The sequence below is a fragment of the Anomalospiza imberbis genome, chromosome 14, assembly GCF_031753505.1.
Source record: "Anomalospiza imberbis isolate Cuckoo-Finch-1a 21T00152 chromosome 14, ASM3175350v1, whole genome shotgun sequence".
In the NCBI taxonomy this organism is placed as follows: domain Eukaryota; kingdom Metazoa; phylum Chordata; class Aves; order Passeriformes; family Viduidae; genus Anomalospiza; species Anomalospiza imberbis.
Window position 1 is genome coordinate 11,785,576 of NC_089694.1, and position 25,588 is coordinate 11,811,163.

A 25,588-nucleotide genomic window follows, 5' to 3' on the forward strand; every position below is an offset into this window, starting at 1 on the left:
CGCTGCCACCGGTGTGAGCGAATCAATCTTCTCGGCCGCCGCTCGCTCCGCTGCTCCCGCGCTGCCACCCGCTCCCTGCGACAGCCTCTGGCACCTGGGCGGCGGCGTGTTCCCATGGCAGCTCTGTCCAGGGGCCACGGCCGTTCTGGCGAGTGCCGAGGACGTGGCTTTGTACCCGTCCCGTTGGGAGGGCGCCGGGCGGCGGCCGGGAGAGCCTCTGGACCCGCAGGGGGACGGACAGACGGACGGACGGCGCTCCCGGAGTGAGCTTCAGGGAGTGCCCCTGGCTCTAGGAATGCCGTGAGCTCCAGAGAACCCGTAATTTCCACTTCCCAAAGGTGCGGTGAAAATACCTTTATCTTTCTGTAAGGAATTATTTTAAATGTGTAGCGTGACACCACAGACATCTCAGACAACACATACTAAATGCGCCGCTTTACTGTTTGACGTCATTAGCAGAGAGTGGTTGCCTTTTTGTTAGTATATATGAGCCTGGTTTAATTATTGCAAAGGGAATTAGTGCTCAGTGCTTTGGTGCCCCTCACAAAGTCAGTGCTTGCCTGACGCACTTGAGAACACAGGGTGAGGCGGATCTGTTCCAGGATGGGACAAAACGTGGCCATGCCCGTTCAGAGCAGCTCAGTGAGAAGTTGTGACTCAGAGGCATCCTCTGAATCATATTTCCCCTGAGCTGTATCATTGCACAAGTGGGGAGTGTGCCATCAGACCCTGCCAGATGGAGCACGTTCCTTCCTTCATGTCCAGCCAGTTCCCTGTGCTGACACAGAAGGGAGCAGAATGATGATTATGTTTGCTTCTGACCCAAATTCCCCCCACTTCTCCACTTGCTCATGGAAGGAAATAATTTCTCTTTGAGGTTGGCTCATTAATTTAGTGCCCTTAGCACAGCTTTGAGGAAGGGTGGCACAGAATGCAGGAATGCCTTACTCCTTCCATGCAGAACTCTGTGGCCATCAGATGCCCAGAGTAAAGTTTATCTGCTCATGTGTAGATAGGTGCGACATTTTACTCACTTGTGAGCTCTGAAACTAGTGCTTGTTCCTTGGGCACTCACTTTTCATCCTATGGAAAGCAAATCTGTCACAGTGAGAGAAGATATCAGCAATGCATACATGACTTGCAAAGGACCATTCAAGTTTGATTCCTGGCAGACTTGGCAATAATCACCAATATGATTAGACAAATTTGAGTTCTTATGCATTTTTTTAAGCAAACGAGTTGCACTCACCTGGAAACCAACAAAAATATGCTTTTTGTCAGCTAAATTTAAGAATTAAGGCTAGCATAATCAAATAATCAGCCAATCAGCTAATTAAGCTCTGCAATGACTTCTAACAGATTCAGGCGGCAGATTTTGCAGATGAGCAGTGATTTATTTGTAAATAAAATTGAGACTAAAGTACTCATTTATTAATATTTGATCAGCTAGCAATGGAAAGGTTCATTGTTCTTGATGTCTAAAGAGTTAATGATTCTGGTAGCCAACTAGGAATCAAGCACTGAGAACTCCTGCTTTGGGAGCAACAGTAATTCTTTGTGAAGCCTGGCAGTGAATAGCATATTTTTTTATTTCTTGGTTTATGAAGAAGGAGAATCCATAATAAATAAGATAGTGTGTGTTGAAATAGGTTATTTTAGTGTTAATAATCTATATTTTTCTAGCGAAATTTTCAGAGGACTTAACCTGAAGCATTTACTTAAGGGACAAATTATGCTCCTGTCAAAGCAGAAGGAAATACCAATTGCTCAGTTTAGCCTGTAGGACAGCTTGGGTGAGTAGTTCTTACCAAAAGAGATACAGAGATAATTATTTTTAATAAAAACCTTTCCAAAACTATCTTAAGACTCCTGAAGATAAAACATGCAGGGTATTCATTTGCATCACTTCATTTCATAGCAATGCATTTCTCATCTTCAGGCAGTGAATAAAGGAATAGTGCACAAAAAATTTCAAAATGCTCACTAAGGTTCTGCTGTTGCTCCCTTAATCATATTCTAACGTGTTCATGTTCCAAATCTCAATTATTTTGAATCTTGCAAAGAGGACGTGGCATTGGATGCTAATCCCTTCAATAGAAAAGCATGGTATGACATAATCAAGCTGCCTTTCATACAGCTTAACAAATAAATTATGTTCCAAATAGGTTTATAGAATTCATTACTGTTTGTATGGGTAGTTACAGAACAAAATCAAGGGTATACATGGAAATGACATAAATATGTTTAAAGAATTAACAAGTGCAACAGATAATACCCCTATGTTTATTCTTATTTGCATATTTAAAGGCCTGTTGTTAGTTTAATAATAAGTAGATGGCAGTTTTAAAATAAGTCAGACTGAAAGCAGGTGGTAAGTAAGTGTGCAGAAAGTCATATTTGATGGGATTCCTTCACACAGTAATTGTTCATTTGAGGAGCACTGGGCATAGTACATTCTCTAGAAGATAAATGAAATAAAAGTAAATAACACAACATTTCTCCTAAAAATCTTTTAGTGACATTATTATTTTAGGCTGAATCAAGACAGGAGCATTTGCTTGCTCTTTACTGTACTATGAATAGAACGTGTGCTAGGGCCTTCTGAATGCCCAGTCAAACAGCAACACAAATCAAATGTTTTGAAGAAAAGAAAAACTACTAAGGACAGCCTTCATGGGAAGGTAACTATACCGTTAAGAGAGGTGAACAAATGCAGGCCTCGTACAGGTGAAAATAACTCAAAATGTCCTTAGAGCAACACTAATTTGCCATAACTGACCAGTGGATTGGGCCGTCCTCCTTTCCAAAAAGTTCACCACTCTTAGCCTTCACATTGTTTTTACATTCTTCTCTTTGGACCCGTGTGAAAGCATTAATAGAGTCGAGTAGTTCAGAGAAATGTTACAGTTTATTCTATGCTGTCTCTTGTGGGTTTTTTCTCCAAAAAGCATTAGGATGGTATTGCTGTCTAGTGAGACAGTTTGGGTTAGTGTATTTATTAAGTTTAAAGTTTGCATTTATACATTAAGACCAAAAAAAAAGGTAAACCTTTTGATGTCTAGATTTTTTATCTCTGACATAATTAATGAATTAAGAGTACGGCTCAACTGATTGTTCAGTATAGTCAGAGCTTATTAAACTCAGCCTGCTAACTCTGAAATTTCTCCTTGTAATGAAAAAATGTAAATCAATGTTCACACAGTTCTAATTTCTTTCATTGTCAAACCCAGTTATATACTGGAGAAGGTTGACCTAGTCAATCATTTGCTCAGATACAGAGACTGCTTTTCTTTCAGGAATTTGCACTGAAGTTACCTGCACCATTTGAAGTTGTACCCAGGTACTCGATGTGCAACAATTTACAGCTGACTCAGAGCAGCTCAGTGCAAAAAAACAAAGTGACTAATCTCTTTGTAGAACTGAGGCTTTGCAACTTTGCTCTGAGTCATCATGACAGCTCAAGTACCTTGACTTAGTGCAGAAATAAATAGATTTAGACAGAGCACTCGGTTTCAAAACAAACATTACTTCTGGTCCTGTCAAAGTGACCTTGTTAACCCCATTTTACAGCAAAGTGTCACTGATATGCAGGGTAATTTCAAATCTCTAGAAGACTATCAAAGTGGAGCCCAAGAAGTTATGGGAAAATATGGGTGAAAGAAGGAAGGCAAAAATATTTTCTTACCAATTAAGAGTGCCACACAAAGAGAGTGGGAGCAGTCATTTGTCTCGTAGAAAGAATATAACTGAAAGTATACAATGGGAATTGCTGGCATTAGAATATGTAGGAAGAGGTAAGGGAGATATTAAAAAGTTTGCCTGTTCCAAACATATTTTAGCCAGCCTTAATTATTCCTTCACATTCTAAGATCAAATAAATAAATAACTAAACCAAACAGTAACATTAATCCTATGTTATTTGCCAAGTCTCTTTGTGTTACAAATTAATGGTCCTCTTATCTTTATGCTGCTATCTTAAGGGTAAATATTAGTACAAGTGGAGCCAGAATCTCTTCTGAAATGGATAAGTGGTTTGTGACTTTGTTTTCCAGAGTTGCTTTGCCTCAGTGTAACAGGAGTTCAGGTCTCCCAGTGGGTGTGTGTAGTAATGCCCAATATCCATGCACAAGGCACCTTCACCGGGGAGCAAGCATTTCAGAACAGAAAAGAGCATTCATATGCAACTTATAAATTATGGATATCTAAATTAATAGATTTAGTCATTAGATAAGCAGTGGTAGCATTGAGTATGTTATATAGGGCTTGAGGTAATAATTTGGTTTCTTACACATATACTACCTACATCTCTGTAATTAATTTATATATAGGTATTTAAAAATATTTTTATAGTAATAGTCTCATTTAATGTCTCATTTCATACAGGCTGCAATTGCTGCAATAGTGGGAAAAGTACCTAAATCTAACAAAACTTCAGAAATGAGCAATGTGTTGTTCTTTGAGTCACAAAATTAGCAAGAGGTAACATGTTCATTAATGTTAGGGAAGGATGTTTGTTTAAATGCTTTTTTGCTTGAGGAAGGATCATGTATTATCTCAGAAACTGAGCAGATTTGGGCCTAGTCTGTACTTGAATGGAAGATGTGTAATAAAAATTTCTCTTATTACGAGAAAGGATGTCCGTGGTTGGGTAGGTTTGGTGGTTATTGCTGACTCAGTCCGGCAGTCACGCCTGCTCTGGTGGGAAGGAAACATTTCAGTGCTGGAATTGGATCCCAGAGTCATTCGGTGGTTAGGGTAAATTTGGATCCACAGTGTGTGGCATTACATTTAGGAAAGTTTTTTTCTTGAATTTTCAGCTGTATTCCCATAACAACAATAGGAAATGTGCTAAGTTTGACAGCATTAAAATAATGTAATACAGTATAAAGTAATAAAATAAAATAACAGGATACTGTATTAAAATAATGTAAATATATATCAAGTATTATTAGTGATTGTTACCTTTCGTTTTGTCTTCAGCATAAGTCAGTAGCACAACATGGCCCTCATTACAGTTTCCCTGTCTGCTGATCTCTTTGTTGCTCAAAGACCTTTCACTTGTAAAAAAAAAGTAGAGGTAAATAGATAAAAAATTAAAAAATAAGGAAAAGTTCATTGTATTACATCTCCAATACAAACATAAGCCCCAAAAATGACACTTCAAATGGCTGAAAATAAGGAATTGTAGAAAACTGAGATGGGAAGATAAAAATAAAAGGACAATAATGGCAGCACTGAGAAAAAATGGATGACATTTGAACAGAATAAATAAAAAAAATATCTAAAGCCTATTAGTCCATTAGTTCATACTAATACAAGAGAGACAGATCTTTACAAGGAGAGTATAATCATTGCACTTTTGAAATTGCATTCTTTCTGAATCAAAATTCACTCCAAATCTGACAATTAGGATGTCATGTAAGATTCACCTTTGTGGATACACACCTTTGGAACCACATTGTGGTCCCAAAATTATAATTGTTTTTATGAGATGGAATTTAGTATTTTTCTTGTTTTTCCAAAGCTTCTTTGGAATCCATATGATTTAATTTCTGTTGATGGTTTATTCTGTTATTGATGTAGCTATTAACATTTCACACACAAAAAAATAGAGAGATTCATTTAAAATTAACATTGCTGAAGATAAAAGGGAAAGTTAATTTTTGTAACTTGGGAAAATAAAATTTGCATGGAAATTTTCACCACAAAATCCTTTCCTCCATTCCTGTTTATTTTGCTGCTATCAATTAATTCAAAATGCTTTTATCTTTATCCAGAAATCTTGTGGTCCTACTCAGCTGAGAAGCCCATCCTCTGCTGTTTCATTTCAGTTCTCTGACTTGAAAACACCTTTTCAGTCCTTGTCAGAGTAAATGCCCTGTTATTGGGTCCATGGGACATCTGGCCCTGCCGCTGTGTCTGGGGCTGAAAAGCACTCGCTGGGCAGGAATTTGGCTTTTAGCTACACAAGAGTCGGAATGCTGGGATCCAGAAAGCTGCTGGCTCTGGAAATTACCCCATTTATAAACCAGTGTTGCACTTCCCTTTAGATTAGAAGCCAAAAGAAACTATAATGGCTACAAGATCTGCAAAGTAGCTTGCCTGCTTGTGGGAATAAGATTTAAATGTCATTAATGAAGTTAACATTATTATCTATCATGAATCTGAAGACTGAAAAAACAGAACTGTGTTTCATAATGTCTTTGGGGAATAGTCTGACAAATAGATCTGCAATTAGGGATCATTTCCTGACAGCTTTGGTGTTTTCTGGAAAGATTGTGTAATGTTGATAATGAGTTGTTGGATTATATTCACACTTAAATCACTTAAACTATCTTTGTCTCTCGTGTGGAAAAAGAAACGAGGTATTTTTAGTGGGGTTTTGATGTGTTTCCAAATTTTGGGGGTGAAGGAACTTGCTATAGAGTAGAAGAAATGTTACTTTGGGTGGGATTTTTCATAGAAAGTCTTATTCTTTTTCATGGGAGAACTGACAGAGATTAGTTTTCAAATGAATATCAGATAATATTATGCAACAACATGTTGTGATATTTTTAAAATAATTGCTAGCTGGAGTAATAAGTACAGAAAGGCTACGTAAGGCTGCTTGTATTTGCATGGGTGAGCTAAAATATGTGTTTAATTGCAATAATTCTCAAGGTTCTTGTAAACAACTATTAAATTTCTTAGGTAAACATGCTTGATATTTTTAATCTAATTATAAACATAAATATCTCTACTCACAGAGGTATTTAAGTTCTCTGCTTGTATCTACAGTTCTCCTCTAGAGCTGCTGGGAGTGAATTGCTGCATGGCACAAGCACTGCTGATTTGGGAGTGGGTGCAGCCTGAACTGGGAGGCCAGGGTGGTGTCCTGTGCTTCTGCATGCTTGTTTTCTATCTGCAAGCATTGCAAAGAGAATTCTGTCTTACACTTTTAGAGCAAAAAGGGAGGGAACGTTGTGCTTTCATTGCAAAGAAGTTACTTACAGTATGAGTAACTTCCTTGTGAGACTCATCCTTAGCTGCATAGTAAAATCTACAGCAGCTTCGTGGAAAGTAAGATCACTTGACAGAGAAAGGAAATACTTTGAAATTTATATTTGTGTTACATTAAAAGTTTTGTATCTTGAAACTGGATGTTTCTGTCAGTTTGTCACCTGCCTTATCTCTGAACTTTGGTGCCTTCACACAAATATGATAGTGTGTGCTTTTTGTAGGATCATATTTGTGAAATGATTTCTTGATTAATGTTACAGGAAAGATTTCTGAAAGTTTGACAAGCTCCAACTGGTTAGGATCTCAAGGCACTGAAAGCTAGTGATGTCTAAACCTGCTTTGATGAAAGTCAGATATAAATTTATTCAAAACGGAAGAATAGGTGACAAAGACTAACTTTTTGATTCCAATACAGTAGGATAACCTACCCTGTTATATCTCAGATAAGAACTGTATTTTTCACAAGCATCTTCTAAAACTTTTTATGCCTATGGGTGTTTGTTTATATGAAGTCTGAATTTGTTGGTCTAAAGTCTTATGCAAAAATTGGTGCACTCATTATTTCCATAGCTATTAGTACATTTTTGGGCTTGATGTTGAATCTGTAGAATAATAAAATAATTGCTTACAGTCCACCTGTACAAATTGCAATGTTTGTGCATATGTAACAATTGATGCATGAAAATATTAAGATGGAATTGCTTTTAGATGTTAGACTTAGACATTTAGAATTGTAAAAAGGAAAGATAGAGGTTTTGGTAAGTGGCTTTCTTTTGTCTGTGATCCCGTGCATTTAGGGTTCAATTTGAAGGGGATAAAGGGTGCTAGAGCCTGCCTGTGCAAGCAGAAGCAAGTAACAGTGCCAAGGATTTATACATTTCTCTAAATGTTAAAGCATCTAACAGAGCTATTCTTCTGGTTTGCCAGAAAAGGCAAGATTTGACCCTTTGGCAGTATCTTTAATGAGAGAGGCTCCCCTTTTGTGCATTACCTGACCGAAAGGTGCTGACACCGTTGAGTCAACACAACTGTCCTGGCTTGTTTTTTAAATATTTGTAGGGAGTTCACAGGTGATAAGCTGACAACCAAGATAGAGAAATGTATTGTTTGTGAACTTGTGTCTCACATGCAAGAACAAGGTTTTGTAGGAATAACAGTGGGCACTGAGTTTGTGACTCAATAGACTGGGCGAGAGTGCAGCCCGCTGTAGGCACGGGACGGCAGCGGCACTCCAGAAGTCAGCTGCTTGCTGTGGCTTTGTAAAATAGTTCCGAATTTGCAAGAGTAAATGATTCCAGAAGTAAAATTTCTTTATAACTAAAAAATAAAAAAATCTCTTTTTTATTAACTAAAAACTGGATGTTTACACCAAGGCAACAATATTTGTAGATATCATGGCCTGTTTCCAATGGCTCTGCAACGACAATAAAGTAATGAGAAACATGCTAGTTAAAGGTCCATAGAACCCAGTCTGGTGTTAGTCATGCGTATACTCCCAAACATAAATAATTATATAAAAGATTGGAAAAAGTCTTAATTATGAAAATATGTTAACAATACATAAGAATGTTGTAAACTTTCTGGGATAGTTTTTATCCTGACAAAACTGCAGCTAAATGGTTTTCTAATCTTCTATAGACAATAAATATAAATTGCTAATAGGTCTACTAAAATTATAAACTAAACTGTAAACTAAAATAACATCAATATAAACAATTTAAATCAACAGAGATCCTTGATTTTTAATTTCCTTTTACATTCTGTGTAAAGATGGACAAATCTAATTTTGAGAGGGTTCTGTTAGGGAGATCCTATCTCATATTCTGTGGATGTCTAGAGAATTTAGCATTTACACCTTATAAAGTGATTGTAATTAACAAAGCTGCTGTGCTCAGCTCAGACATGCTGGTAGGATCAGTCCCTTCAAAATATTTAAGCATATTTTATTACGAATTACTTTTCCAACAGGTCAGCTGTATCAAAGCACTATTTGCTTAATGGTGAACTGAATAAGTAATTTATTGTCAATCGATAGAAAAGAGTGGCATTTGAAATGCTGTATTTATCTTGCATTCAATCACTGGAATGAAAAATGTTATATTAATATATATTAAATGTTATACTAATACATTTATAATTGATAAAGTAGAAAATATTTGTGTCTCATCTTGAGGAAAACAGAATTTTTGTTTTTGCAGAAAGAGGATACAGGTCCCTACTTATAATAACATACTCTGCCTTTCTTCCATCCTATTGGCAAGTAATGATCATTTCTGTTTTCATACAATTTATTAATTTTTAAATTATCATTTATCCTATTACAGAGCAAACTTTTTGCAGTTAAAACCTTTAGGCTAAAATCAGTTGCAGGTAATTTCAGTTGTATTTTAATAGACTACCTTTTGTGATTAACTTTAAATAGTGCCTTAGTGTAAAAAGTGTTACATGTTTCTTGAAATACATTTTCCTTTTTTCTTTGCTTGAAACTCAACTGTTAACACTGTATATTTTCAGTCTTGCAAACTAAAACAGTTTATAGATTTATTCACTGTGAATTGATATAGGAAGGAAGAAAGAACTTATTGTGGTATTTTCTTGCCTGTCTTTTCTAGAAAGGGAAAAAATTATCTGTGGAATTATTACATTTCTAGATAGAAATTCATCATTCTTGATTTTTTTTTCTTTTACTTCTGTAGCAATTTAGCAAGAACAGTAGGACTAAATAAAGTCAATCTTTTGATATATGAGGTATAACATTTTTTGACTAATTAGTCACAAGTATTTGTTCTTCATCAGCCATGATTCTTTACCTTGTGATTTCCCATTTAAGTGTTAACCTGGGCTGGTAGTGTTTCATTTTCAGGATCAGATGGGGTTGAGCACTCTCAGTCTGTGTGGGCAGACTACCAGGAGAAAAAATATACATGCACCTGGTAGTACTGGGTGGATTATTTTGCTTACAGTGATTTTGTTTCTATCAGTGTGTACAGAATGGAATGTCCGTTCCCAAAGTAAGAAAGTTACAAATTCCAGGAGGAGAATGTGTCTATGGCTAAAATAAGTATTGAATGTTTTAGTGAAGTTACTACACATCTGAATGAATGATACTTGTACCTACAGTGTGCTGGAGTGCTCACAGACCAAGCAGTGATTTATTTTCTTCTAATATACCATTTTTAAATAGGATGATTCACATCAAAACTTCCCTACAGAAATGCACTGTATTTTTATTTGTTATTGAAACCAGGCTGGAAGATCCAGCAGAAGATCTTTTCAGTATAACTTAAGACAGAGCACTGTAGGAATTGTCGGGTTTGAAGGCAGTACACAAATGAAAGTCAACAAAAATTGAACTGCAGGTCTGATTTAGATTCTTAACTGTCAGAAATGCCATTTGCTTTTTTTTGTAAAAATACACTATTGAATCAAAGATAACAGATTATGAGTTAGTCTTGAAAGAAAGAAATAAATAAGACCTTTTTACAAGTGCAGGTGGGCTTTAAGGACCAGAAGCACTAAGAATCTTCTGTTTGTCTGTTAATGTCCTACCACAGCTAACACAGCAATGAGATTGCTCAATGCCTCATCGCTGCTCGCTTCAAGATAAAAATTCACTGTGCTTCAAGATGAAAATTCACTGTGCTCCAAGAGCTAGATGAGGCAACAGGTCTGTGATTCCTTTAATTTTTAATCCAGGAATGTATTTCATGAGAAAACTTACCCTGTATTCAGTGCTGTATCTAGATTTGAACACCACCACATCCATAATCTCTGTTCAGAGTGTAGTTTTTTTAATGTTCATCTAGAAGGCTTTTGACAAGGTGTAACAATCCTTTCAATTATCTTTCCTGAATTTGAAAGTAATTTTTGCTTTGAGCTCTTACTGATGATTCTGTTCAGTAAGAAAATCCCTCTTCTACATTTAATAAACTGTTGTTAACAAAAAAACCACAAGATCACTTGTTTATTTTAGAAAACTGCTTTGCTGAATATCCACTGTGTACTCTGCGTATACTCTGAAATTTTCCTTATACAAGTTCCCAACTTGTGGTGTGATATTAACCTTGGAAAAAATTAAGTTTTAATGGGAAAAGAACTGAGAAGAGAAGGCTGAGAAAGTATAATTAGAAGCAGGGTTTTTTTTCACAGAGGAAGCCACTGTGATATTTGGTCAAAAAAAAAACCCAACATATTTGTGAAGAAAAGTTTGCCTTTGGTTTCAGACTTGATAGCCAAAAGGTTCTCTGTAAGGATAGCAGCAGAGGTAGAGCAAGGCTTTCTACTTTGTAAGTATTGGAGTTGTAAGATGTAAGCAAACAGCTTTATTTCTATGGCAGGAATTCAGACATAGGATGCCAAAATCTTTTGGCTATTCCACGACACAGAAGAGATTGGGAATGTGGGGGCAAGAGCTGACAGGCAAGAACACTGACAATTTTTGGCACAAGCTAACAGTAAGTTTAACTAACATAATTTTTAGTTGTGAATTGGATCAGTGTACTAGACCAGTTTTTCACACAAATGGTCACACAAACGGAAGAATTGCAAACACAGGAGGAGACTGTATCTTCTTCTTTATTTGTACTGCTATGGTAAGAGTTTCATTGAATAGTATATAGTAGAATATCAAAAGAATACACATTAATAATATCTTAACAATATCTTAATATTAGTAATTATCTTCATTTGAGATAATAGGAAAGCCAGAAGAATTTTAAGACCAACATTTCACTAAAAATAGCCGATACAGTGTTCTATTAGTGTCTCTAAAATAAATGTTATATAGTGATTACCTATTGATTGATCTGGAATACCACAATAGGCAAAATTTTTACTAACTAAATTACTAAATTTACTGCAAGGATTCAAAAACAGACTCTAGATTGATTTTAATATTCAGTTGCCCCAGAGCTTCAGAAAATGAATGAAAATAGAAGAGCTAATCCGTGGAGGTTTGGAGATTTGTAAGCAGCCAGTTCCACAACTAACACAAGTGGGTAGAAATAAACAGACAAGCAAGACGTGGTGAGCCAGGTATGCTGTGCCATACAACTGGATGAGAGAAGCATGGCATAAATGAAATTTTAAAAAATCTAAAAACTTGGCTGGTGAACAGATGCATGTATTATGTATGTCTCCTGTGTTTTCTAATGTCTTTTCACAGTTCATTTACTCATTAATGTAAAAGTAATGGGATATAGAGGATGGCACATGACTGAAATATTAGCATTCATATAGTGGTGGTTTTTACAGAATGGCTTACCAAGGCTTTTGCTTGTTTCCAAAGTCTGTTTAGGAAGCAAAACCATCCTGATTTAAATTGTTATTCTTTCCTGAATACTGTGGGTTTTACCTGCCATTATGCAAATTGATCTAGTTCTCATAATTTCATTGAAGAATTTACTCTCCTGGGTATGAACACAGCAGAGCTTTGGGGAATTAATCCAGATAGCTGTAAGCCAGCTGGAGCTGAATCAATAGTCCTCCGTGTATTTTGACGTATCCTCTTCTGAAGTGTGATATGAATGGTGTTCCACAGCATATTAGCAATTTTCCTCTCCATTTCATAGTTTTGTGATCACATTTTCTAACAATCAAACCTAGGAAATTTTTGCAGGTCATCAATCTATTTGTATGCCATTCTCCTCATTCATAAGTCATATTCAGGCATCAAGTATTGGTTTTGTTTGTGCAGCAGGACAATGCAGCTTTGATATTCAGCCATTCTCATCCTAAACTAGCTGTGCACTCATTAAAAATGGTTCAGATCCATTACTTTGTGGCCATTCAGGTCAGGCTCCAGGCAGCTGTTCAGCGTGGTGGGGAATCTGTGTGTGGGAGAGGGAAGTTCGGGGACAGAGGGAGTTACATGAGTTCCCTTAAACTCTGGCTTTGTAAACAGAGCTTGGTTCTGCATACTGATTTCATCAGGCAGCCAATGTCAACGCTGACATTTTCAATCCCTTTCTTTTATGTCACATTAGTGGAAAGTGACCTGTTGTGTTTGTGGAAGCTTTGGAATCCCGCAGGAGAAGGATCACTCAGCACCATGGCAGTCTGCCAAGAACAACTTGTTCTGCAGCACAGTGCTGAGAAGTTGCATTATCAACTGGAGCGCAGTGTCAGCTTAGCAGGAGGTGGGTTAGGCCCGTGATTAGCGACTTGTTGTGACCAGCGAGCCCCCCAGGGCACCCTGCACCTCTGCTGCCGGCTCTTCTTTTCTTTCTACTCCTGCCTTCTGTCCGCCTGGCCTGGGAGGTGGCCCCTGCAGAGCTCAAAGTGCCGGCCTCTTGTGTCCCTGCGCCGTGTCCAGCGCCTCTGCCGTGCGCTGGCCGTGCTCTGTAAGGAATTGTTCCTTAAATCGCTAAGTTCTCCAGGAGTCATATGTTTTGTTCCAGTCAGAACAAATGTTAAAAGTGTAAAATACACTAAATTTTTATTTTATTTCTGCTGTCCTACTTCTTTGGCCAGTTTTATGAAGTCAGAAATCCTAATATTATCTCAAACTCTACAATGATAACAAATCCAAATAATCAATACAGAATAATAAAATAGTTTAGCCAGTAGAAAAGGGAAGTAGCTTAAATAATAGTCTTGCAGATGGAAAAGACATAATGTGTGCTAAAAATACAAATGTGTTTGTATTGTTCCAAGAACTCTTGATTAGCAAAAACAAACTGAGGGCAGACTAGGATTTACATGTGGAGGTTTGAACTTGAGTAGTAGTAGGAAAGGAGGTACTTGAACCCGTTTTTAAAAAGTGCTTACTACAGACAGATGACATAAAACAAATTGTCAGGCAGAGCAGAGTCATCTGACCTTTGTCCAAGCTCCCTGCATCTAAAACTTCTCACGGGCTTGCTTTTAGCTGCAGTTCTCAAATCTGTGTCTATTCTTTGTGGAATAAAACATAACTGCATATGGAGAATGTAGACTTTTCTCCCAGGGTGAGCAGTGAGACTGAGCCCCAGTGCTCCCCTGCTGCAGGCTACCCACAGACAATGGCTCCTCTCCGCACCCCAGAGCTGTACAGAGCTCTGCAGGCTTCACTGCCAGGAGGGTGAAGCTCCTCCAGCTTTCCCTGTCCTGCTGGGAAAAGCCTGTGACTGACAAATCCCACTGAGGGGCCCGCATGATCCTCTGCAGCCTTTGGTACTGCAGGACCAGGGCCCGAGTGAGCTGCAGACACAGGAGAGGAAGGTGGCAGCTGTGGCAGGGGACAGTGGCGAAGAGTTGTGTGTGCTCATATGGTGTCTATGGCTAAAATAAATGAGTAAATGTACTAGAATAAATTGTGTAAGGCAAGCAGATGTCTTAAAAATTTGGAGTTGAACAAATTTATATTAAAAGTAAATGTAAAATAAAAGTACTGTACATGTGGAGTAGACTTTCAGAGGAAATAGAATGAGTATTTGTATAATATGGACAGAAGTGTGGTTTATACATATTTATGCCTAATGTAACCTTCAAGGCCCAGGCAGAAGAGAAGAAAATCCTAATCTGAAAAGAATGATGGATGTTGGTGTGTCATTTTAAGGCAGGATTGATGGCCTCAGAATTGTTGGAAACAATTTTTACATATTTCACTTGAATGTCTAACTAAAAGCTTATGGTAATTCACATGAGTTTTTCACTGACTAAGTTAAGCATCTTAGAGTACTGCTTGTTCCCATCAGTGGCAAATACTATAAGCTATACATTTCAGTTTAAAAATACCTTTATATTATTCAATTCTTTAATGCTTTCCTAAATGAGGCAGTAAAAATGCTGAAAAGAAGCTGGAAAGCTTTAAGCAATGTTAATGCATGTTTCATGCTGCAATTGCAAACACACTCTGTGTGTCATTGCATTATATGGATATAGCACATTGTCTACTAGAAATAGTTTTTGGGGATCAGCATGTCTTGTAAATATGAGGAATATTGTCAAAGTTAAAAAGAAAATCAAAATAATAATTTAAAATGTTATTATAATTCTTGCATGCTGATCTGAGTCCTAATATTTAGTCATATTTCTGTATCACTTTATAAAGGCAGATTATTTGCAGAGATGGAAATCTCACAAAATACTAAAGGAAGAAGATGATGATAGACATTTTAAAAGAGCAAAGCGGCACAGCAACTGCAGCTGTCAAAGGCTGGAGCATTACAAAAATTGTTGTTTAAAATCACGATCATCAAGTGCAATAAAGAAACAAAATAGTAAAAATGTTGCACTTTGTTATTTTGGACCTATTGTGAAGTTTTTAACAGACCACATAGTCTGCATAACCTGCAGCAATAAAGACTCTTTTGTAAGGTACAGGGTAAACAGGTTGGACTTTGATTTTTCAGGGAACCCATGTCTACATATTGCTGGTTAAAATCTCAAGAAAAGGCTCTGTTTTCATCTGAGATTGTAAGGGTCTATTCATTCTGTAGCTTGATAATGTTGGACTGTGTGCCCTTAAAAATGTGTGCCCTGCTGAAATTGAGCACTGAACACATCTTCTGCAAGTGCTTTGTTCCACACAAATCAGAAATCATATAGCAGTGATGCTGGGATTTATACATGGAAGACAATGGGAAATACAATATTAATACAGAATAATTTTAATTTTAAAATTTAAAGAATACATGGAGAAATGCAGTGTGGACTAAATGAGAAGATAACTTACAATATATATAGTCATTTCTATTTTTGTTAAAGAGTGATTAAAATTAAGCTATAAAATACAAAACTAAATCTAATAATCATGAATCCATTGTGTTTTCAGAAAGGGTGAGCTGACTGACAAACTTTCAGTCAAGAATGGAATGTACAGAAACACTCAAATTCTTTAGTTTAATATAGTTTTATTTGGCAGGGACATGGATTCAGGTCATTAACCTCAATCTTTTTAAATCATTGGAATGAGAATTTCTCCCAGTCTTCCATGAATACACCCCACTTTTGGGTGATGAGGGAATGTCTGTATAGCTCATACCCAGGTACATCATGTGCATGGAACCAAATCTACCAGGGGGGATCTGGAAAATGAAGTTGGAGCAAAAGGAATGCTTCATCAGATCTGATTCTGCAGTCACACCTGGCAGGGAACTCTCCTTGAAGTCACACACATTTTTTGAGATTTATTGCCCTACTTTTGCATACTCTGGAGACTTAGAGAAGCATCCAAATTTGCATGTGTTTGGATGGATTGAACTGCTTGATTTCTGAAGGACTCAAACTAGAAGAATGGGTTATTCCTGAATTATGGGGAAGCTTGGGTCTAAATTCAAATGCTCATATAACATTGAGGTATATTGTGTATGGATAAAAGAATGCCTGTTGTAGTGTCCTTAAAGCCAAATTCCCTCATGATCTCAGTCTTAAATTTTGATTGCTGCTGGGCAGTTGTAAAGACACACTGTGAGTAGACTAAGGGATGTCTCCAGAAACACCCACTCCTCCCATGAGTCCTTGCAGACCTCCATGGTCCTGGTCAGCAATGTCTCTGCTGCCTTATCCCATATTCAGCAGAGCCACCTGCATTATTGCCTTATCTTGCCAATGCCCTTGCACTGTCCTGCCTGCAGCTGGGCAGGTGCTGCACCTTGCGTGTGATCCGAGAGTCTGACCACAACCCATAGAAATCACTGGGATTTGAGTTAAGCTTGAAACCAGTTTGTGTTTTAGTTTCCAACCTATAAAATGGAAAAAATTACCACCTTTCTTCAACATTTCCTTCTATCCTTTTTTTAGCTGCACAGTACCTATGAAGGTTTGAATTCCAATCTCAATTCAGTCTAGACTCTATGGTAATAAAAACTGATTTTACTAGAAATAAGCTATAATGTATTTACAAGCTTTGTTTCTCTGTTCAGTCAAATACCAAGTTTCAACTCAAACTTTGAGAGTGGTCATAACAGTACTGTGTGTTTTCTGCACCCACTGGGATGTGCTTATCGGCAATATTCATTCCAGTTATGTGTACTTGCTTTATTTTTTCACTGTCTCTTTGATCTTTCTCCAAGCTTGCAATTCTGTGACCATTTCTGGTTTTATACCCAAGAGAAAAAGCAAACCAGGAGGAATTTGATTAAAGGTTTAGCACAAACTCCTAGATACTGTGTCATTTTTAGCAAAAAGCCCTTCTCATGAATCAGAACATTTGCACTGTTAAATGGATAAAAGTACAATAGAATTCACAGATTTACTTAATATTTTTGAAAGAAATAAAATCCAGTTCTTAGTAGAGATAATGCCATGGGAACTAAAAAAGAGGCAATTTGTCATGTTAATCACAGATGTTACTATACAAATTCTTGTATATAATCTGCTGGTACAAAACTGTATTATAATGATTAAGTGCTAAAAGCTTCATTTAAATAACAATAGGGTCATCTTGCAAGATGATACTCTCCCATCTCATGGATGAAAAGGAAACTAAAATGTAGAATTACAGCTCTTATTTGCAAAAAAAGATAAATTTTCAAAATCTATTAAATATATGAGATCCCATCAGCACCATCTTTCTCCAACTTCCTGCCACTGGTGCTGTGACCTGTTGTGCCATGACTCCAGCTTCATTGGGAATCTGTGAGATCTTGATATATGAACTGTGCTATGCTGGCTTCATGCTGATATTAACTGCATCCAAATCCTTCCACCTTTCCCACGTAACACTGTTTATTTAATTCATTATGGACACACTGATACAGTGGATATAGCAGGCTTATACATTTCATTTATACAATTTCATAGCTAGGCTCGTGTTATTAATTAGTTATTAAACTTAGTTGAGTTTCTGAATGATCAACCTTCCAAAATTCAGCCTCTAACTACTTATAATTGCTCTTAATTGGAAATGTTGGCAGGTAAGCTTAAATGTCTTCCTCACCACTTTTTTTCTAAAAATACAGTGCCATAACTCACTTTTCCAGTCTGTCAAAGGAAGGACTATAATTAATTTTTTTGACCTAAGCATTATTCGGGAAGCTTAACTAACATGCCACAGTGTCCTTTGTAAGAGAGATTTTTATTAGAGTAAAAGCTCAAAGAAATAGTTAAGGATGAAACTCTGAGTAATTAAAAAATCACCTTAATGAGGAAAGGACTGTAAATAAACTGAGGGCATAAAGATCTTACTCCTGCTGCAGTCTCATAGCTGCAAGGGGCCTTGAGCACATGCTTTTTCACTTTTAGGGGCCCTCTACGTAACACAAATTAAAACCAGGGCATGCCTTTTCTTAGAACCTGTGCCAGGCATTTTATTTTCATAGGTGTCAACTCTAAAATCAGTCTTTCCTCTTACTTATACTTTGATGGAGGTGGAAGAAATGAGTGGAGAAGTGAACTCTGATTACTTGAATAAAAGGTTTTAGTAATTTTGGACCACTTTCTTTCCATCCTGCAGGTTCCTGGCTGACCCTTATACATGGAGTTGGGGGTGGGGAACAGCACCAGTCTAGACAGAAGAGGCCAACAACTGGTTGTCCACTCAGGTTTCAGATTATAAATGAAAAATGTTCAATTTCTCACAGATGTTTGGCAGCCACTCTGCTTTCACTCTAATCACAAGCAGGATTTCTTCTGCCTGAAGAATGCATTGACCAGGAGACATACAGAGACACACAGAATAATGATTCCATCTGCTGTGGTTTAGGTTTATCAAACAATAAGTTTTTAGAAGTGAGATCACTAGGACTATGGTCTTACTAAATGTATTAACTTATTCAGACCTGGCACATCTTCTTTTAAAGTTTGGGATTCAAATGTTTCTTTCATGTAGAATAAAATTTGTAGAAATTAGTAGTTTTGTTCCAGGGATTAATTATGCCTTTAAATGTAATACAGACTGTATATCTATAAAGGCTCTTGAAGGATTAGGAAAAACATAGAGATAAAAACTCTATGTATGCCCAGTTTACAAATAAAGGAATGGGTTTTTTTCCTCTGCCACTTAGTTTTAAAAATCACAATCTGAAAACTGAGGCATTAAATACAACATTCTTAATTTCTCTTAGGATACTCAGAGCTTCACAGTTGCCAATTACCATGTCAAATTACAAAAATGTTGTAACTCAAGTTTAAAAACACAGCTCTTTTTTTGCTCTTTGTTACAGAAGGATTGATCTTAACATCTGAGTGTTCAAAGGCTTCGATCTGGTCTGAGCACAGGAAAAGGTTGTGCAGGTTGCCTCAATCTTCTCCCAAATTATAAATAAAAAGTAAATCCCTTAATATGAATTGAACAGGGAGAAGGAAAGATAATACAGACTGAGCATTTTTGACTGTCACAATGTCATAGAATTTGGACAGTAGGGTTGTCAACAAAATATGGTGCAAGAATGATGACAGAAAGAGCAGTCCAGCAGCAAGCAGGATTGGAAATAAAGAAAACATTGCAGTTTAAGCCTTGGATAAAGAACTTTTAATGGCTATGTAACTACAAACTGATACTCTCCTGTTTCTGAGAATGGCTCTTTCTAGGTGTTCATAGACAACTTTAGTTTATACATCAAAATATAAAATGAGAAAATTTGGAGAAGCATATCACTTCCTGTACAGTTATCCCAGATGTGAAAGAACCCAATGAGTCAAAATGCTGTGTGGCTCTTACCAGAGGTTCTGTTCTGAGGTGCATTGGGCAATTCAAACAGAAATCTTACACTTTAAAAGGGAACAGAAATTGTCAGCTGAATAGCAGGAGGAACTTTGTGACAGAGTGACATATTTGATTGTGAAATAGTCTCCCAGAATAAGTGCTGGAAACAAAATCACTCGGAACATTCAGGAGCTGATGAACAAAATCCACTGCAAATACAAGGGGCCCATCATGCCTTGGCAGAGCTAATGGCTGCTTTTTTCTTGGATTATAAGGGAATATAATGTATTACTTTGTACAGGAGATATCACAGTATGTAGAGATGAAGTTTCTAGATACTATCACAATTCAAATGACATTAAAATAATAGTGTCTCACTAACCCTTGGGAATGAAAACTTATGTATGTTATTCAAAGAAACGAAAGAACCTGCTGTTCACAGATAAGGAACACACAGGATGAGAGCAAGTCAATCAGGGAAACACCCAAGGAAATACCTTAGCCTAACCACTGTATCCATCACTGCTTGAAAATGTATGCATTGTAAGAGAAAAGAGGAAAGACTGATTTAAAGAGAGAGGGTGATTGTGTTACTCTGGGTTACTTTTTTAAATTTTAGAGGATATTCTGGAAGGACAGAAATACCTGAGGAGGATATGGGTGAGTGGATGCAAAGGACTGACAGATAAATAAAAAATCCTTATAAACACTTAAAAATCAATTTTCCATACGTACATATTCTAATTACCTATCTGTCATTTGTCAACAAAGGAGAAAAAAACAGTCTGCTGACTTCAGATTCTGGGAACACCTCTCAAAATGCACATTTGGAATGACAAAGGCTTAAAGATTTATTCAAACAATGGACCAAGAATTATTGTGCTGAAAAATGGTAAATTTTCATCCATAACTGTCAATTATTTAAGTAAGGAAAATCACAGCCTCCACAGATTTTCAAGCTGCATATAGACAGAAATAATGAAATAAACAATTCCTGCTGTGTCTGGTTGTTCCATTTTCCAGCTTTGACAGTTATGCTTCTGAGACTGTGAATGCCATACATTCCCAACCAACGTGTGGCTGGAAAGGTAATATATCCAGCTCATTTGGAGTTGCTTTCAGCTCCAGGCAGGATTTCAAGAAATTAAGAAAAGGCTCCCAATATACAGAGCTAAGTTCTAGAGAAGAATTAAATTATCAAGAAGTTCCTAGGAAAGAGAGACAAATCATATAATGGCCTCTGTGAGGTGATTTACCACTTTTGATTCTATCTAAGATAAGGCATATCATGAGTTACATTAAAATGTAGCAGAAGGAATGAGGGTGTATTTTGAGGAAAGAAAACACCAGGTACAGAGAATCTGGTGAACTTTCTTTTGAGCTAAGTTTCTTCAGTTCCATAACTTTTACTGGAGGTCTAATCCCATTGCCATAAAGTACAGCAAAATGTTACAATGCTGTCTAGCTTCATAAAAGCAGAGGCAATATCAAAGGTTTGATTTAATGTTGATTAAATGAATATGGCACAATGACTGTCTAAATCTCTATTTTTGAAAGTATAAAAAATTTGCATTTATTCAGCTGCGGTCTGCATTGTCCTTCTGCTACTGCATTCACACAGCTGTGGCTCTTCTGAAGACTGGCACTGAGGACTGTCCCTGGTGCCTGGCAGCAGCATCTTCCAAAAACCACAAGTGTTCACTGACAGGTGAACAGATACTCTGTGGAGCTGGGGAGAGCAGAGTCTGCTCTGTAACTGTGTCAGAAGTGCTGACTGCTGGGGTTGAGTTTACTTTGAGAATTGATGTCAAAATAATATCCTGTGAAGTGACAACTTTATAACCCAGAGGAGAAAGGCAAAACCAAAGAAGTATCTCCTATTGCCACAAAATCAGGACACGGTTCCAAACACAGAGTGATATTAATTTTTCTATATTTACTGTATGTTATACTTAATATATACTTAAGTTGCCAAATGTAAAAAGGCAAATAGCTTCCTAGGTAAAATTTTACTGTAAAATATAAACAACAAGATACATAAAGCTGCAGGCCTGGAAGTTTGATTGGTTCTTTAAAGAATGGCTTTCCTACGAGAAAATCACAATATCAGAGTATAGATATCAGGTCATAATAATTACCAAAATAATAAATATAGACAGAAACTGATATTTCTCCAATAACTTCTGAAATTTCCAAAGAAAGGCTGTGATTCTCCAGAAAATTACACAGTTAGGGTGTAGTAATGTTCCTATAGAATATTTTTCTTGTTTTTTTTCTGTAAAACCTGTGGGTTTTAGTCTATGCTACATTTTTTATGGCTTTTCTGTTAAAGTCCAACTTTCGCTGCTATCCAAAAGAGAAGCAAATATTTTGTTCTATACCCATTTGTTAATATTTCCTAATGATCAGTTGGGGAAATCTTTCTGTCCCATTTGAAAGTTATAAATCTCTTCTTCTGTATTAAAAATATCATTAAAATATCATTGCTTCTTACTGAACTTTAACCACTCTGAAAAACTAAAGTAATAGGTACACAGAGCTCTCTTAAGACAGGACTGGAAATATAAAAATCCGGGCTTTTGCTACTGCACCCAGACCACAAGACCACATATATCTATATCTCATTGAAAATGAAATCAAATTACTTTTCAAGATTTCTTGATATGTTTCTTCCTTTACCATGTTTGCATTGCTTTCTGCTGTGGTAAAGATAAAGGATTCAAATTTTGGAGTTAAAATTCAACTTTCAATGAATGTGAAAACTGAAATATTTTGAAGAATAATACTTTTAATACATGCAGATTACTGCCAGATCAGTCAGCATTTCAGCATGCGATGATAGTGTTCTCTTCTGGCAGTAAATTGCCCATATAATGACTTCACCTCTTAAATTTCTTCAAGAGGTTGATTTTCACCTGAAGTGCAGTTTTTTCCAAGCTATATTCAACTTAACCGTATCACAATTTAGGAATATAATTTGTTCTATGTTTTTTCAACTGTAACTCTCAGCAGTTGAATGGATGGCACTTTTTTTTTTTTTTTTTATCTTGGGAACATAGAATTTGTTTGCTGAAGCTTTTATAGAATTTATGAAATTTGAAAAACCTAAATCATTAATCCACTTCTTTATAAGTGGTTATGTATATGTCCAGAAGTACATATTTATATATATTTTTAAGTACTTATGTAAGTGTGTATTTTTTGTTTGAACATAACTTGGTTGATGTTATAAACACCAACCACTTGGTTTTTAAAATTTTAAAAGTTTAATAATAATAAAATGGTTATAAAAATAGTAATACAATTACAGTAATGAAAATTTAGAGTTAGGACAATTACAAGACAATAAAAAGCAAAGAATTACGGACGTCCGGATGCTCTCGGGCACTTAAGCCCAATAAGCATGCCTTGTGAACAAAGGAATAATCTTTAAAAGCAGTAGCCTGTTGCATATTCATACATCTCATACATGATGCATAAATTCCTTGCAAATTAAGAACTTTTCTGGTTTTTGTCAACTTCTTCCCCTTAATCCTGGTGGTTCCATAAAGACGGAGAGAAGGTGGAAGAATGTTTGTCTTTTCCGATAAGGAGGCAGTAATTCTTTATGGGCCCCCATCATTGTCATCTCTGTGTGAAGAGTTTCTTCATTATCTCATCTCTTGCTTGAGTTAGTAAAAAAAACCCCACATACATAGGTTCTATTTTAACTACAAAACTACATTTACCATACTATTAAAATGTTAATACAGCACTTCTAATCAATATAACATAATACATATAGTATTCAATTTAATATTTGCGAAAAGCCAATCATAAAATATGCATTTTTCACAGTTGACAGTTTTATATTGTACTTGTATTATTATGCAGATGCTGCCTCCAAGAAAAAGCCTTGCATGAAAATATTTTTTTTGGTAAAGTGACATAAGTCTAGGCAGCCTATTCCACCCTTCCCAAATTAGTTTTATGGGCAGGAAGCATGTTCCAGGTTTTCCGAGGCAATCACAGAGCCGTGCAGAGCTGTGCGGTGTCTCAGGGTGTGTTGGAGCAGGGCTGCCGGGTAACCACAAAGGACATCCTGGCAGTTCGGTGCAGCCTCCAAAGGACAGCAGCTCAGTGCCCTACACGCTGTGCTTTGACCCAAGAGGAGCCAAGAAGGAATGCAGAGCACGGGTGGTGGGCATGGAGGAAAGGGAACTATCTGGGGAGAGGAAAACAGGAGCAGAGGATTGGAACTGTAACTGGAAAAATAGAAGAGAGCTTAGAGGAGAAGTGGGGATGTACTAACAGGAGTGGAGCGGGGCCGGGAAGGGACCTTGGGGTCCCTCCACCCTGGGGAAGGCACACGGTAAAGCTGCATGAAGCGGCTGCCAAGTTGGGCCTGTGTCCCAGAGCGGGCAGGCAGCACCGCTGATGGCTTCCCTGATGCTGCTGCAACAGAACCTTGCATTGCAGACTGATGAGCCGTGAGGCAGCCATGAGCTGTGTCTTGCCCGTGTGAGGAGAGATCACTCCTCAATGAAATACTTCCCTTTCTGAAGCGACAATATGAAATTCAGGTTGCACTGAGTGCTTCCTGGCAAAGAAATGAGAATGCTACAGCAGACTGAGGTTAATGCTATCGAGAACTGCCTGACAAATTAAATATGTTTCAAACTGACACAAAAAACAAGCTACGGAAACTTTATGTTAATCAGTGGGGGTATTTTTTACTTAATGCAGCAGTTCAGAACTGATTCTTTCTTTTAGGTGCAGTAGGATGTGGCATTGTGTATCTTGTGAATACAGCTGTCGTCTTTGTGCTTGTGCTCAGGACCCAGAGAACTTTAATGATTCACGCCTCGTAGCATCTCTGTACAGGAGATGTGTCGCTGCCCTGTAGCTGCTGCACTTCCTCATGCCTTGGGCTGAGGTCCAATAGGGGATGCAAGAACATTTATGATAAATACTGACGATTCTGTTAAGTCTAAAATTATTCTTCCTGCTGAGGAGTTGAAGTAGGAAGGGAAAGAGCTTTTTTATTATGCCTCAAAAGTGCAGAATCACTTTTGGCTGTAGCCCTAGAAATTCTCCTTCACAGGAGAGGTGCAGTGAAGGATTAAATGAGGTCATGCTTTCATCTCCCTTGCACCTACTTCATTCTGGTGTGCAAAGGGCTGATAAGAACACAGCTCTGTATCAAAAGTGTGGAATGGGGAAGAGGAGGAAGAGGGGAACCATAAGAGAGAGGTGGGAGGAGAGTTTCAGGCCCTTAGCACCTCCCTCCTGCAGAGTGGTCACAGTAGTTCACAGCAGTCAGTCTTCTGAGGAGACATTTGCTTCATGCTGCTCAAGCATGTCCTTATAGCAGTAAATTACTGGGGACAGTGGCTGGGAATTCAAATAGCTCAGATGCAAACTGTCTCTTCACTTGATTTTCCATTGCTTACGTTAATCTTCCATTTTATGAATGAAGGCAGTTGCTCCACCCAGGACAGGAAATCAAATGTATTGCTTTTCAAGACAGGATGGCAGAAGTCCAAACATATCTAACAGGGGAAGGAAGCAATATTATCAGCCTTTCTGGCCCAGTGATAAAACCATGGAAGGAAATCATTCAGCTTCAAATGAGGAAAAGGAAGTCAGATAAAATTCAGAAGTTGCCTTGGGAGTTTTCATATCACATCAATGAAAAAGTCACATTCAATTAACCAAGCATTCCAGTTTGTATGAAGGGCTTTATTTATTTCATCAAAGCAGAACTATTTACAGTTTGTGACAAGCTTCTCTACGGTGCATCAGCTGACATTTTTCTGGCCTGTCTGCTTGGTCAGATACCTTTTCTCTAAGTGCTTCTTTATGAAAAAAAACCCTGCTGCAGCCACCCTGGTTTTTTTGTTCCATTCCTGTAATAAAATCCGATTTTTAGTCACCATTGCACACAGAGTATTTTGACATTTAGGTCTTACTTTTAATTTTAAAATCCAATTATTAATATTCAGACAAAATAGTAAATACAGTTACGTTGGGGGTTTGTAC

The 25,588-nt window shown here is 37.2% G+C and overlaps 1 long non-coding RNA gene across 3 annotated transcripts in view; it reads left to right on the top strand.

Moving 5' to 3' along the window:
* LOC137482536 (uncharacterized) overlaps positions 1 to 25,166 on the top strand; it is a 31,891-nt gene extending 6,725 nt beyond the window's left edge. The window contains exons 2-3 of one of the 3 annotated variants that reach the window (XR_011004116.1): positions 1 to 14,151; positions 14,191 to 25,166. This is a non-coding gene — a long non-coding RNA (uncharacterized lncRNA). The other 2 variants (XR_011004114.1, XR_011004115.1) reach the window with 2 other exon arrangements.
* The last annotated feature ends 422 nt before the right edge of the window (positions 25,167 to 25,588 follow it).